Raw genomic sequence first — 14,868 nt, 5'->3', positions numbered from 1 at the left:
CAAACCAGGACAATTTAAATGAAATGAAAATTGTAATTAGTTTTTACTTAAAACACCCGTCACCATAGGTTGATCTCTGTTGAAAGGATTTTACAATAAATATTTTCTTGGCCATAACTCTAATACTAGCTCAAGATACATAGTCCATGCTGTAATAACACTCAAAATATACACTAATCTTACTTACAACAAAACAATTGTGCTATTTTCCTTTACAGATTACATGAATACACTGACATTTTGCCATACACCCTGATGACATTCACTATCTCATAGGATTGGACTGAACAGTAAGTCTCAACATTCATCTTGCATTGTTCAATTTTTATAATGCTCTTCAGCATTTTTGATTGCCATTAACAGCTTGACACTGATAGGAAGGAGAGAGAAGCTTTTCATTGTCTGTAATTGTGAGACAGTAGATTTGATGCTGGATGAATCAATAATTCCATTTCAAGTGAATGCTCAAATTTGTAGCTTTTTATTCCAAGAAATATGACACATATTCAAAGAAGGCATCATTAAATAAAAGTAGTCATAATTGCCTGCTTATTTTAAAAAAAGAAAAAAATGGTTGACCCTGCATATAAAATTTCCCTCAAGGAATGCATTAGTCTTTTTTAATGTTAGTTAGCACAGTTGGTAGTAATGATTCAGACAATAAATGAACTAATAGCTTTATGCATGATCTGGGGTGACAGACCTAAAATGGCTGGGAAGAATTAATAAAAAACCTGGTATGCTTCATTTGCTGTCAAATGCTATTTTGACATTTATCATAGAATCATAGGATCACAGCATGGATTGGGTTGGAAGGAACCTTAACGACCATCTAGCTCCAACTCCCTGCCATGGGCAGGGACACCTTCCACTAGACCAGGTTTCTCAAAGCCCCGTCCAACCTGACCATGAATGCTGCCAAGGATGGGGCAGCCGCAGCTTCTCTGGGCACCTCCAGTGCCTCACTGTAATGAGTAAATTCCTGTTTGTTAATCAAATCTTGCTTGCTTAGGAGTTACTTGTTTGCTTAATAGTTACTGGAAAATTACAGTGCTTTGACATGTTGCTTATAGACCGCGCGGGTATATGTTAAAGTAAACAATGTATGGGGAAGGCGATAAGGAGCCTTCCTCCCTGCACCCACCGGGAGACAGAATGAAACCCCGAAGGAGATAATGAGCCTTCCTCCCCACACCCACCGGGAGACAGAATGAGACCCCTTATCTACAGGTCACTCAGACACAGAGGATGCCAGGAGGTGACACGTATATCGGATGAAGAAGAGTATAAAACCAGTGACTTTGGGAAAGTGGGGTGCGTGCCGTTGGTGAAGCGGAGACTCCCTGGCCGCCCAGCGCTGTTTTGCTTGCTGTCGCTTGCTCAATAAACCGATTTGATTCATTGGTCTGGTTCTCATCAATTTATTTGAGCCGCATTCTACAACATCACCACCCCCATCTTTCTTATAGCCAATCTAAATCTACCCTCTTTCAGTTCACTTAGTTGGACCTGTTATCTGGGAGATGCAAACACTGAAAAAGAAAATGGATCCCTGAGGCAAGGAAGCATTATCCTGAGCGCTAGGGAACGCACAAAGTCAGTTAGATTGCGTGATGTCCCAAAGGATCTATTGTGTTAAAGTTGGAGGTATTTGCAATATTGACTTTCTTTCTCAACAAGAAAATGAATCATTGAATATTATTATTGAAGAAGAAATGACACGAAATAGAATCTTGTAGTAAATCACTGTCTGATTGGATTTACCAGAACCAAAAAATTAACCATGGCAAAAAAAAGAATTTCTCAGTGCTGCAGCTGAGACTGTGGATTCTCATCCTATTATTTGTGTTTCAGTGTTATTTGAGTCATAGTTGTTCATGTTTCCTATTTCCTTCTAGAGAGCTAGGTTCAGTCGTTATCCATTTCTAAGGTGTCTGCATCTCCCATTCATAAATTCTTGTGAAGCTGTTTGATGCTATCTGCTGTGCTGGAAACATCCACCCTCTCCTCAGCCACTGGCTAAGGACAAACGTTAGTAAAGAAGAAATTTCAGTTCCAGCTGGAAAGATTTTGACCCAGGCACATATTGCACAAGAGAGAGCTGGGAGCTTACGTTTATCAAAAACCTGCCCAGGGAAGGATTTTAAAAACACACCATGCCTATGCTAATAGACATCTCATAAGTAAGCTTTACGCACTACAGTGAAGGGATGCATTCACTTCATTGCAAGATGTGTCTTTTTCTGGGGCTCACAGTATTTGCCCCACTCTTGCAAGTATAGTTCCACACTTCTGTAACCCTGTGTTGCAGTTAGAAATCTACAGGTTTTCTGCCAAATATGTAAATGCTGAGGTGGTATGTGCATCCCTTTATAAGCGGTCAGTGACCTAAACCAGTAGGTTACAGCCGGCTGTAACAAAGAGCATTACTACTTCCTGACAAGGACACACCTCCAGGCTGAGAAGATGGCAGGGAGCCTGCAAGAGGATGGCACGCAAACGCCAGTTGCTAAAGCTCAAAATGCGTCAGCAACAGGTTTTGTGTGACGTATTTACAATCTAGTAGCGCAAAGAAGGGATTGGGGAAGGGAGAATGAGCAAAGGGTTCTTAGAGGTTTCCTTTCAGAGCTCTCACTTCACCAAATCTCTGTTCTTTTCTTGAAGGAAGGCAGCCCAAAGCCTAAGGTGCTCATTCTTCTGTCTCTACTATGATGAGCAGCAAAGTCATACAAATCATACAAATGATTGGCAGAACTGCCTTGAAGCTATTGGTGTAGAAGCCATCCATGTGTCATGCTCAGCAAAGTTAGTATGTCAAGATTTAAACAAAGCATTTACAGGAAAACAGATGATTCAATTCATCAACTGCAGCTAAGTTTTGGGGTTTTCAACTTTTCATTTTAGCACCACAAGAAAAAAAATGTATAGGAATATTTTAGTTTATTTGGAGAAAAGAACCTAGAAAAGGAGAAGGCTTTCCCCAAACACCAGACTTCTTGTCAAAAAGAGATAAAAGTGATGAGAGGGTTTTAGGGCAGACTTGCTGATGAAAAAATATATAACATGCTTCTCATTTCTCTCTGTGACACGCTGCCTCCTCGATGAAATTTCTAGATTTGCTTCTTATGTTTCCCAGGTTTTATCATCATGGCTGTGTAGGTTTTGTCTCCCACAAAAGATATATCTTTCCAGAGTTCAACAGCTCTTTATAACCTGTCAGGATTCTAACATAATGTGCATTCAATATAGTTACAGTTTATTTTATAATGGTCAAGGCACTTCTGAACTACCCTTTCCCCTTTGACAAGATTTTGGTCCTCAGCCAGGTTCTTGGTTTCCCTCTGGTGTAATTCTTTCCTCCTGTGGATAGAGGATTTAGGACAGGTAGACGTTACAACACAGAAAGTACTCATATAATTTTTCTATTTCATTCCTCAATCCTTTATGCTTCAGGTAGGTAGTGATGAATTGCTTTGATTATTAGCAATACTAGTACCTGTATTGTTGTCCTGAGTAGGAACAAAGATGTCCTGGACAAGCAGAAATCTTGTTATATGTGTTGAATTTAAGCTCATGGCTCAACAGCCAAGAAGAAAATTCTGAGATACTTAATGATGTATTTGAGAAAGGGACACACAAACTGGGAGCTAAAGAGTTATTGGAAATAGGTAAACTTATGCTTGAACTTGAAGTCACTGTTGTTAAGGTGGAAGGAAGGAAACAGAGTCCTACAGTATCCAGTCCTACGGTACCTACACAGAGAACTGGGGGAGGTGAGAGTGAGGGCCACTGAGAGGAGACACAAGTGAGGACACAACAGCAAAAAGGCTATTGCTGTGTGTTTTCAAAGACAGCTGTGAAGTTACAAAGGACAAACCTTTTTCTGGGCTTTGTGTGAAAGAGATCAGTAAAGCCACAGGGCTTTTTTTTGAGACGCAAAAGTCTAATGTATGCTTCTGTCATGCAAACAAACAGCTGGAGGACAAGGAGAGGTGAAAACAGAGAATAATAATGGAATTAAAGAGGATATGAGGAAGACTGTGAAAGGGTAGACTGGTGTAGGGTGAAGGGACCAGGATGGAAAGTAGAAGAGAAACATCAGCATCTGAGTTAGAGGAAAGGGGCACTCATATTTGATGATGAAAATTTTATTACTACAAGAAACAAAATATTCATTCTGATGCGCAAAGCGTTCAAATCTGATGTACAGATCTGAATACTCGTTAGGGGACTCCTTTCTCTTACCATTGCTCTTCATTACCACAGGTTATGTCTGGACCCTTAGATAATGTCTCACAATCTACCAAGTGTGTCTTTTCTCCTGCTGCTACTAACAGTACTGCATGAGGTTGTGTGATGAGCTGTGGCATTTTGTATCCTTGGACCTCAGCTCTCAGGTAATCTTTTTTTGTTGAGTATCTCTATTTTAAAAGTAATTACTCCCTTTTCTTTCTGCATTTGCTTTTGTTTCCTACTGTGCAACCCAGCACAGCAAGTCTATATCCTGCTAGAGACCACAGAAAAATTCCTTTTCAATTGCAATAGTATTCTCTTCTTATCTAGCAGATACCATTCTTCATATTTATTAATGGACCCTCATAATTCGTGATCTGCCATTGAAGATCACTGAAATTAATACTGGTGGCATTTTTCTTGTGCTATAAACTTGGTCACTGATTCCTTTTCTCCCTGCAGGGCTCTGGTCAAAGAGTTCCTTACAGGGGCTCTGAAAGACTTTGCTGCAATAGATTTAGATTAGATATTGGGAAGAAGTTCTTCCCTGTGAGGGTGCTGAGGCACTGGCACAAGTTTCCCAGAGAAGCTGTGGCTGCCCCATCCCGGCAGTGTTCAAGGCCAGGTTGGACAGGGCTTGGAGCAACCTGGTCTAGTGGAAGGTACCCCTTCCCATGGCAGGTTGGAACTGGACATTCTTTAAGGTCTCTTCCAACCCAAACCATTCTGTCATTCTATGAATAGATACCTTTTTTTTTTAAAATTGTTTATTATTTATTTATTTTTTTTATTGCCTGAACTTGAATTGGTTTTGTCAGTAGCTTAAGGCCTTGGGGAGTGCTAGTTTTAAATATTTTAATGCTGTTTTGCAGTAACTCCTATAAAACTATGCAGTATCTGTACACAGAGCAGTGCACATTGAATACCAAATGCCATAACTCCCAGTAAGCAATAAAGTACTTTTTCAGCTACAAAGAAAGAGCACTGGTATTGCAGTCATGCTTTTTTCTTGATCCGAATTGCAAAATCTTGATGTATGCCATCTTTACAACCTTACCACTTTGGTTTTTATTCTGTTTTGCTGCCGTGGATGTTCAGATCTTTCATTCCTCAGTATCACACACTCAGTCCTGCTGGCAGGAAGCAATCTGCAAGGAGGTCCTGGACACAGCGAGAGGCTCCATCTGCAACCTGGGGGTGGGATGCCCTGGAAACAACCACGCTCCTGTCTCACAATCCAGCATCTCCTGCCTTAGCACCATCATTGGGAAACCCAAAGGTGTTCTTAACAGGAGGGTGAATGGGTGAAGATTTTAGATGGCACTCAGCACACCATAAAATTCATTCCTTCCAAGGAATAAATAATTGCAGTTTGCCCTGACCAGCATGTCTAATCACTGCCTGGAAGACTGGAATATCACAGCCTTGCTGAATTGCAAATACAGGTTTACAAAACCAATATAGATTTTAAATACCCAAAGGCAGCACCAGGCATGCTGCTGCAGTTCTCTGAACTAGTATTTTTTATGTGCGTAGCACTCCTTAACTGGAGAATGTACTTTTCCTTTAGTTTCACAATGTTATTTTTCTTGTTACTTTGTACAGCAGGTTCAGTCTCCACCAGCATTCATGCAGAGCCCTGACTCTTCCCTAACAATCATTTTGCTTTTCAGGAGTGCAATGATCACTGTTAGCTTTGCTCTCCACATGGATTCCTGCTGTTCTGCCCCTAAGGCAGCTTGAAACTGGGATACCTTTTCAAATCCTGAGGACAGTATCAGACTTCTGCAGCAGTGCCTGTTTCAGTAACCCCTCCTATCTCCTGCTATTCCAGGTCTCTCTGTTTCTGTCTCTATCACAGCACGATCAAAGGGCTTATTTATACTCATTTGTTTTTGTTCTCCTGATGTGTTTTTCCTTCCCAGTGACCATTGCTGGTAAGGAATAAACTCATGGTTTTCCTTTCTCTACTGCAAAACATGCACTGGAGCTGAAGAAATAAAACCACTGGTGAAGTGTTATGAATTCATGTGAACCGCTAGTGGAGGAGCATCAAAATCTTCCTTGCTTTGTCACAAAGCAATATATGTCCTCCCCACACAGAATGGCAAAAAGGCCCCACAATTGCAACAAGTGGCGCCATTCTCTGTGCAATGGGATGGCCATGGTGGCTTTGCACACTACTGTGTCACCTGTGGGTGTCACTGCTTGCCGTGAAGCTGCACTAATTGCTTCAACTGTGTACCTTATGGCTTTACAGCCTGCTCAGCGCACACTTCTTACCATAAATGCAAATAAGTTCCTTTGAACAGTTAAATGAATCCTGGAGCAAACTGGCCCTGCAAGTGCTCAGTACTTCTTGGGAAAATTGCATACACAAATGCTATGAAAAAGTGCTAACATTTAAAACTACTCGCATCAGAAATCCTCCTGTTAAAGATGAAACAGACATAAATTGGCCTAGCGGTTTTATAGTAGAGGATTGTAACAGTAAAAAAAGTCATTAAAAACTTATTGTATATATCTAGGGCCACTGGTGGGCGATTTCTTGTCTTATTAGCCACATTAATACCCTTTATGTAACAAATTTCAGTTTCAGTGGCTATGATTTATGTACAGCATACAAAGAAGGTGATTGAACACTACGAGCAAAGTGTGGGTTTTTTTGGAACTACTCCAATGCACTTCCAGTAGGAGCACTGGGAGTCATGCTGGACAGAAGGACAAGCTCGATATGATGGATCCCTTGGTCTCCTAGCCCTGCTGCCCCAGGAAACTTGTCAGAAGCAGCACAGCCTCAGCAGGTGACAGGCTCCATTCTCAGATCCCTTCTAAAACGCATCCTTGGTTTTTACTGCAATATCAGTATTTTACACTGCAACATAACGCTGCAATAGGGAGAGATTTCCTTGTGAAGTCAGCACAGAGGAAATATATACGTAGCTGGTTAATATTTTTTAAAGTGTCAGGAGTGGAATTCAAATAATTTGAAATAACAGCCTATTAATTTCTCCTTTTTTGACCTTCTTGTTCTATTATTTATCTAGTTTTAATATTTCTTGCCTCTGTTTGCTGGCTTGTTTCAGAAGTCTGCCTCATCTTGCACAGTGAATTAATCATTTTGGTTTGGGTCATTAATCTCTGCTTTTCCTTCAAAAGATAATACATGTTTAATGGCTAGATAATGTAACAGGCAGTAAGACATAAGTATTTGGCACACTTTTGAAGGACGTTAGAATAATGCTCCTGCAAATTCATTTTGATCTATATTTCATTTGTAAGATGTTCAATGGTCTTTCAATGATTTAATGGGTTTATATACTACATGATTATTTTGCGAAGTGATATAAACCCACCTTCTTTTGGAAATAAGTCAACAGCTTGCAGAGAGGAATGAGAAAATGTATTTTCCTTATTATATTCTCCATTTATTGCAGGACTTCCAACATTTTCTTCAGTACCACTATGCAGTACATCATCTCAAAGCTACCGGAGTCAGGGTTCCATCTGTGCAGTCCTTGCAATGCAGGGGACACAGCTGGCATCCTATGGGCTATGGGCAAGTGAGATGGGCAACAGGAACTCAGAAGGAATGTAGGAAACTAGGGATGACAGCCATAGTCTGCACATACATACTGAACATTTTCTTCAGTACCACTAATCAGGATGGTGAAGACCTTCTTTAAACCAAACTAGGGAAAAAGATTTGGATGGGGATGCTCTGTCCTCAAGGTCGTGGGTTGGAAGGTGGAAGCCATGGTTCTTCTTTCACTGCACAGCAGATGCTCATGCTTAGAGCAAATCACTGCTTCCTGGACAAAATCACCCATGCAAGTCTGACTGGAGCATTCACACAGACCAGGAGACATCTGCCTTTATTGCCCAGAACAGTAAAGCGGTAACAGTTTATATATGCAAGGTCTCCATTGCTACTTTGGTAAAAGCCAGTGGCTTAATCTTTACAACTGCTGCAGTTTCATAAGCTGAAAAGCAAAACACAGCCACTATTGCTGTCACTGTCCAAACAGTTTATACCTCAAGGAAAACAGAAAGCTATACCCCTAGTTCATTTGTTCTCTCTGCCTGAAAAACAACTAACCACGGCCATGGTGGCGTCCCTCAGAAGAAACCCACTACTGCACCTTGATATATGCGGTCCTTCTGTGTCCTATGAGGCAGCATGGTTTCATGTTTCTTCCTGCCCTGGTGTTTAAATGGGTAAAATCTCTGTGGCTGAATGTAGGATTGGCCCATCTGTGCTGACAGGCTCTATGTTATTGAAGAAGGTGATGCCAGCAGCTCTGCTTTTCTCCTAGCCCTCAGGAATGTTCCCTAATGGCCTTCCAAGGACTGGACACTCCTTCTCTACTGCCCTTTCCCAACTCCTCTTATATTACATTTGAAATCCTACAGATTTTGGACTGGAATGGGTCTCAGGAGTTTACCTCTGCATTTCAGCAACTGCTCTCTGATCTTGGGGGAAATTCAGGATCAAGACCCATCACTTGCTTATGCAAACCTTGATGCCTTCCTGCCCAGCCTGGACAAGGGCATATTCTGCACCATGCTGTACAAATGAGCCGCATCCTTATTCACTCTCTCACTGCTGGAATTTTGCTCCAGTAATGTCTATCTCCCTCCGTGTTGATAAATAAGCAATGAACTTGGGTGGCCAGCACAATTTTTTTACCATTAAAAAATGACTAGTGAAGAAATATTTTTTCCCCAATTTTCTCTGGCATGAATAAAATTTTCATTGGAATATGAAGTCCTGCAAGAACTACAGCAATACCACTTAGTTTTACATAATGCAAACTAAACACCTAACTTGGCAACCCCGCAGACCGCTAATATTTTCCAGAATTTAGTTACCCAATACATAGTCTTTCCATACTTCTTTCTTAATCATAGAAATCATAGATTAATAGACTAGTTGGGGTTGGAAAGGACCTTAAGATAATCAAGTTCCAACCCCCTTGCCATGGGCAGGGACACCTCACACTAAACCGTGCCACCCAAAGCTTTGTCCAAGCTGGCATGTAACACTGCCAGGGATGGAGCATTCATAACTTCCCTGGGCAACCCATTCCAGTGCCTCACCACCCTTACAGTAAAGAACCTTTTCCTTATATCCAATCTAAACTTCCCCTGTTTAAGCTTTAACCCATTACCCCTTGTCCCATCACTACAGTCCCTAATGAAGAGTCCCTCTCCAGCATCCTTATAGGCCCCCTTCAGATACTGGAAGGCTTCTATGAGGTCTCCATGCAGCCTTCTTCTCTCCAGGCTGAACAGCCCCAACTTTCTCAGCCTATCTTCATACAGGAGGTGCTCCAGTCCCCTTGTCATCGTTGTGGCCCTTCTCTGGACTTGTTCCAACAGTTCCATGTCCTTTTTATGCTGAGGACACCAGTACTGCACAGAATACTCCAAGTGAAGTCTCACGAGAGCAGAGTAGAGGGGCAGGATCACCTCCTTCGACCTTCTGGTCACACTCCTTTTGATGCAGCCCAGGATACGGTTGGCTTTCCAGGCTGCAACCGCACACTGCCGGCTCATGTTCGTTTTCTCATCAACCAACACCCCCAAGTCCTCTGCAGGGCTGCTTCCCTGACAACATCCCTGTATTCTTCCCAGGCCGCCTGTCCCTGTTTCCACCTTTTATAAGCCTCTTTTTTCCCTCAAAGTTTTCTCAGCAGCTCCTTATCCATCCAAGGAGGTCTCCTGCCCCTCCTGCTGCACTTCCTTCTAGTTAGGATGCAACATTTATGAGCTTGTAGTAGGTGATCCTTGAATATCAACCATCAATGAAATACACTTCTTTGTTAAAATGTGCATTTTCCAAGAACAGTTCTGAATGTGAAATGTTCCATTTTCCCCTTAAAATCTTAGATAGAAAGATAATTTAGCAATAATTAATATGCTAATAGTGTTATCCTTATTGCATGTTATTGAAACAAAACCCCAAATAATACTTACTTGATGCAGTGAGTGGTTTTGCATACCACTGGGAAAACAGCTGTACCACTGCACTGATTTACTAAGGCAAGGTGACCCAGAAAAATAGTAGTGATATGAGAATTATCATTCCTAATCTGTGGCTGCTTCCTGAATTCTCACTTTTATACAACAAAATGTGTTTATTTATCTGCTTGGAGGAGAATTTGCACCCTATTAATGATCAAAAAAGCATTTCACCTCCATCTTTTTATTGACTGAGAGCTGAGTGCTGTGGCTGATCATCTGGGTACTCTCGTTCCTTGCCAGCCAATAGGAAAGTTTGTCTAATTGTGTTTATGAGCAACCAGAGCAGAATTAGAAGACATCTGAAGTTTTTGGTTATGCTGCTTTTTATATGCATCATTTAGAACTTTTATTAAATCATCCTCCTTTTTTTTTTTCTCAGAAATATTTTAACTCAAAGATATTTCGCTAAAAAAGTGCCCATCTGCTCGGTATTACTGCTTAGTTGATTTAATTTTTTATGGCATTGACTTTTGAGACAGAGACAGGAGCAACAGACCTCAAGCAAAAGATACAGCATGGCAGAGTCTGAGACAAATTCTGGAGAGTGGAGATAGCACTGCTGGCATGCAGCAGGACTCTGACAGCAAACCCCACCTCACCAGCTCCTCACTGTGAGCAGTTTTTACTCATGAGGATGGTTTAAACCAGAAGGTTGATGAGCTGGAAGGAAGGGATGACATCCAGAGGGATCTCAACACATTTGTAAGGTGGGCTGATGCCAACCTCATGAAGTTCAACTATGACAAGTGCAAGGTCCTACACCTGTGTCAGAGCAATCCCAGGCACAGCTACAGGTTGGGCAGAGAAGAGATTCAGAGCAGCCCTGTGGAGAAGGACTTGGGGGTGTTGGTCGACGAGAAACTTAACATGAGCTGGCAGTGTGTGTTTGCAGCCCAGAAAGCCAACTGTATGCTGGGCTGCATCAAGGAGCGTGACCAGCAGGTCGAAGGAGGTGATCCTGCTCCTCTACTCTGCTCTCATGAGGCCTCACTTGGAGTATTGTGTGCAGTTCTGGTGTCTTCAACACAAAAAGGACATGGAACTGTTGGAATAAGTCCAGAGAAGGGCCATGACGATGACAAGGGGACTGGAGCACCTCCCGTATGAAGGCAGGCTGAGAAAGTTGGGGCTGTTCATCCTGGAGAAGAGAAGGCTGCGTGGAGACCTCATAGCAGCCTTCCAGTATCTGAAGGGGGCCTATAAGGATGCTGGGGAAGGACTCTTCATTAGGGACTGTAGTGATAGGACAAGGGGTAATGGGTTAAAGCTTAAACAGGGGAAGTTTAGATTGGATATAAAGAAAAGGTTCTTTACTGTAAGGGTGGTGAGGCAACGGAACGGGCTGCCCAGGGAAGTTATGAATGCTCCATTCCTGGCAGTGTTCAAGGCCAAGTGGGATGGAGTCTTCGGTGATGTCATTTAGTGCAAGGTGTCCCTGCCCATGGCAGGGCAGTTGGAGCTAGGTGATCTTAAGGTCCTTTCCAGTCCTAAGTTTTTATGATTCTATGCTCTGCAGAAAGTATATACAAGTAGATGAAAGAGAATGTGACTCTTCCTGTATTTATTAATCTGTCCATTTTACATCAGCTGTCTGTGTGAAATGATGGACATTTCTTATTTCAAACTCCTTGAGGTGAAACATATGGTCTTGTACTTGATGTGAAAATAATTTCAAGTTTCTAAATTCTATGTATACACAGACACAAATACCCAATAGGAGCAAAGGAAATTTGAAAGCAGTTTAGACTAAGCCTTGGGTATAATAACCTGCAAATGAAATGCAAATTCCTCTCAGCAGGAATGCAATATACTGTTGTCTCAACAGGGGTACTATTTACTGTTGCTTTGGAAACACTTCTGAAGGGAAGCATGGCCCATGGCTTATGCAGAAGGTAAAAGGCAGCTCATCCCATTATTCTTTCAAACCTGGTTGTTTTAAGTGGGGTGTTTGCCCTTAAAGGCTAGGTTGTGCAGTAATTAACAGTAATTCTATTTGTAAGGAGACCTAGGGAAGCCTCTGACCACTCCTGTATCTTCAACAGTCACAATCACCTTTCACATCCCTGAGTTAAGATGTTTTTAGAGATAGATACCCTCACAACACATGTGAAGTACACTGCCAATGAGCAATATGTAAACACCACATTTATTACAGCCAAATTGACCTGTATTTTCCATCATTATATTGCTGCTGGATTGCTGGTAAGTGGCCTGGTAGCTATTGCATCTGCAAATATTCAGCCCTTTGGCCTCTGGTACCTAGTACTGTGCCTGGAAACTTTTCACCCTGCCATCTTTATGGCTGTATATAGGGATTATATATATGAATTTCCTCCATCAAAATCTGCAGCGTTCAGCAGTTAAAAGAGCAAAAAACATAACTACAAATGTAATCTGCAGTGTATAGCCAATAAAAAGGAAATACTTGTCCTCCTTTTAATTAATATTTGTACCAAGAGAATTGTTAAAATTTGGGCATCTGTTATTGTTCATAGTTTCATCACTTTAAATAACATTTAACATTTGTCCCAGATACTGCAAATCCTTCAGATCCAAAGCAGCTGTAAAAATTCTATCACTACTAATGTTCACTTTTATAATTGCTCAAGTTAATCTTTAAATCTATGATTTGTGTCACAAACATCAGTGGGGTGTGCTTCATCACTGATTTCCATGACCCCAGAATTCCATATGCTAATCAGAAGACTTTTAAAAGGTTTTTTTTCAGCTATCTGGTCAGCAGAAGGACATTTTCTTGGTAAGTGATCTTGACCCAGAAGACAGAATGGAAGATATGCAGTACATGTGGGGATTTTCCCTTCATTCAGCCATTCACTGCTAAATTTTTCCTAAGTTGTTGGGTTAGGCATAACAGTGGAGCACAAACGCTCCCAGTCTAAGGAAAGTTTCACTCTTTTTCCTTAACCTGCTACAATAAATTTCAGAGATACGGTCATATTTGTGAAGCGTTTTTAAATGTGATGAGGGAAACCAAGAGGGATTATTTATTATGGCAGTGAAGTGACAAGCCCTGTGAGTGTGAATGGGGCTGAGGTCCACCATCTCGTGAACGAGAATCAATGCTCTCTGCTCAACATTCCAATATTTTCATAAATAATTGGTTCAAGCCTTCAGGGCAATCAAGCTCATTTCTTAAGTGTCATTAATCATAATTTCTTAACTGATCAGGCAGTAATGTCAAAAGAATAGTAACAACAAAAGACTGTAGGGAAATACAGTGTTTTAAGCATGTGGAAGATCTTCTGAAGTTAATTTCAATTGAATTTAATTGCTTTAATGAATGTGACTGCCAGAATGAAAATAGAGTGCAGTTTTCTACATTTTTCAAATCTCCTAGGTACCATAAAAAAAGACATATTTCATTGTGCAGTGCTCTGCATGACAGAGATTTTAAAATAAATAAGTGTGTTATGCTATCAAGTGTCATTAAATGTCATAAATCATGAGTATTGCTCGTTGAGATTGAAAGACGTTGGTAATGAATATTCCATAACACTAATGTATAAAAGGCCAAGAAATCTACTAGTCCCAAGAAATCTACTAGTCCACTGTAACTGACTCTACTGACACAAAATTCTTTGTGTATAAGATAAACAAAATAAGAAAAATAACTGGAAAAGCAAGTCCCAAGGAGTTCCAAAATTACAATGGAGTTCAAGATCCATGCTTCAGAATTAATTTTCATTTATGGTAAATAGCAATATTTTACATATTAATACCAATAATTATTGTTGCAATTCTACAGATGCCTTAGTCAAGACAACCAACTCATCAGAGTGGAGCATGGAGCTACACTTGGCACCACAACCTCTGTTCTGAAGCATTGACAGTTTCAATGCACCAGGAAGTCAAAGGCTGAGAGGTAGGAAATGCTGCTGTTCTCATTACACAGGTGGAAAATTCATTCAAGATCAGAATAAGGACATTTTAAATAGAACTGAAATTAAACCATGTTTCCAATATTCAGTCTAGTATTAAAATCCAAGACCATTATTTCATATCTGATTTTGAAAAACTTAAACATTTTAAAACTAAATAATAACTGTCCAATGACAGGCACGAAGCTGGTGAAGGGTCTCAAGCACAATTCTTATGAGGAGCAAATGAGGAAACTGGGCTTGTTCAGTCTGAAGAAAATAAGGCTCAGGGAAGACCTTATCACTCTCTAAAAATACCAGAAAGAAGGTTGTAGCAAGGTGCAGGTGGGTCTCTTCTCCCATGTAACAAGCAATAAGACAAGAAGAAATGGCCTCAAGTTGCATCAGGGGAGATTTTGAATGGATATTAGGAAAAATTTCTTCACTGAAAGAGTTGTTAAGATTGAACTGGCTGCCCAGGGAAGTGGTGGAGTCACCATCCCTGGAGGTGTTTAAAAGATGTGGAGATGTGATGCTTAGGGACATGGTTTAGCTGTGGGCTCCAAGCCCAGTGTTAGGTTAATGATTGGACTTGATGAGCTTAAAAGTCTTTTCCATACTTAACAATTCTACAATTTTAATAAACTAATGAACACCACATGAAAGGAAAAGAGTGAATTAGAAATTAGTAGACAAAGAAATTGTTTTACACAAATGGTGTATATATTAA

The sequence above is a fragment of the Pezoporus flaviventris genome, unplaced genomic scaffold (assembly GCF_033815535.1).
Source record: "Pezoporus flaviventris isolate CSIRO_AGI_PZ_B2104156 unplaced genomic scaffold, CSIRO_AGI_Pfla_v1 ptg000035l, whole genome shotgun sequence".
NCBI classification, from domain to species: domain Eukaryota; kingdom Metazoa; phylum Chordata; class Aves; order Psittaciformes; family Psittacidae; genus Pezoporus; species Pezoporus flaviventris.
This window is presented reverse-complemented; position numbering follows the sequence as displayed.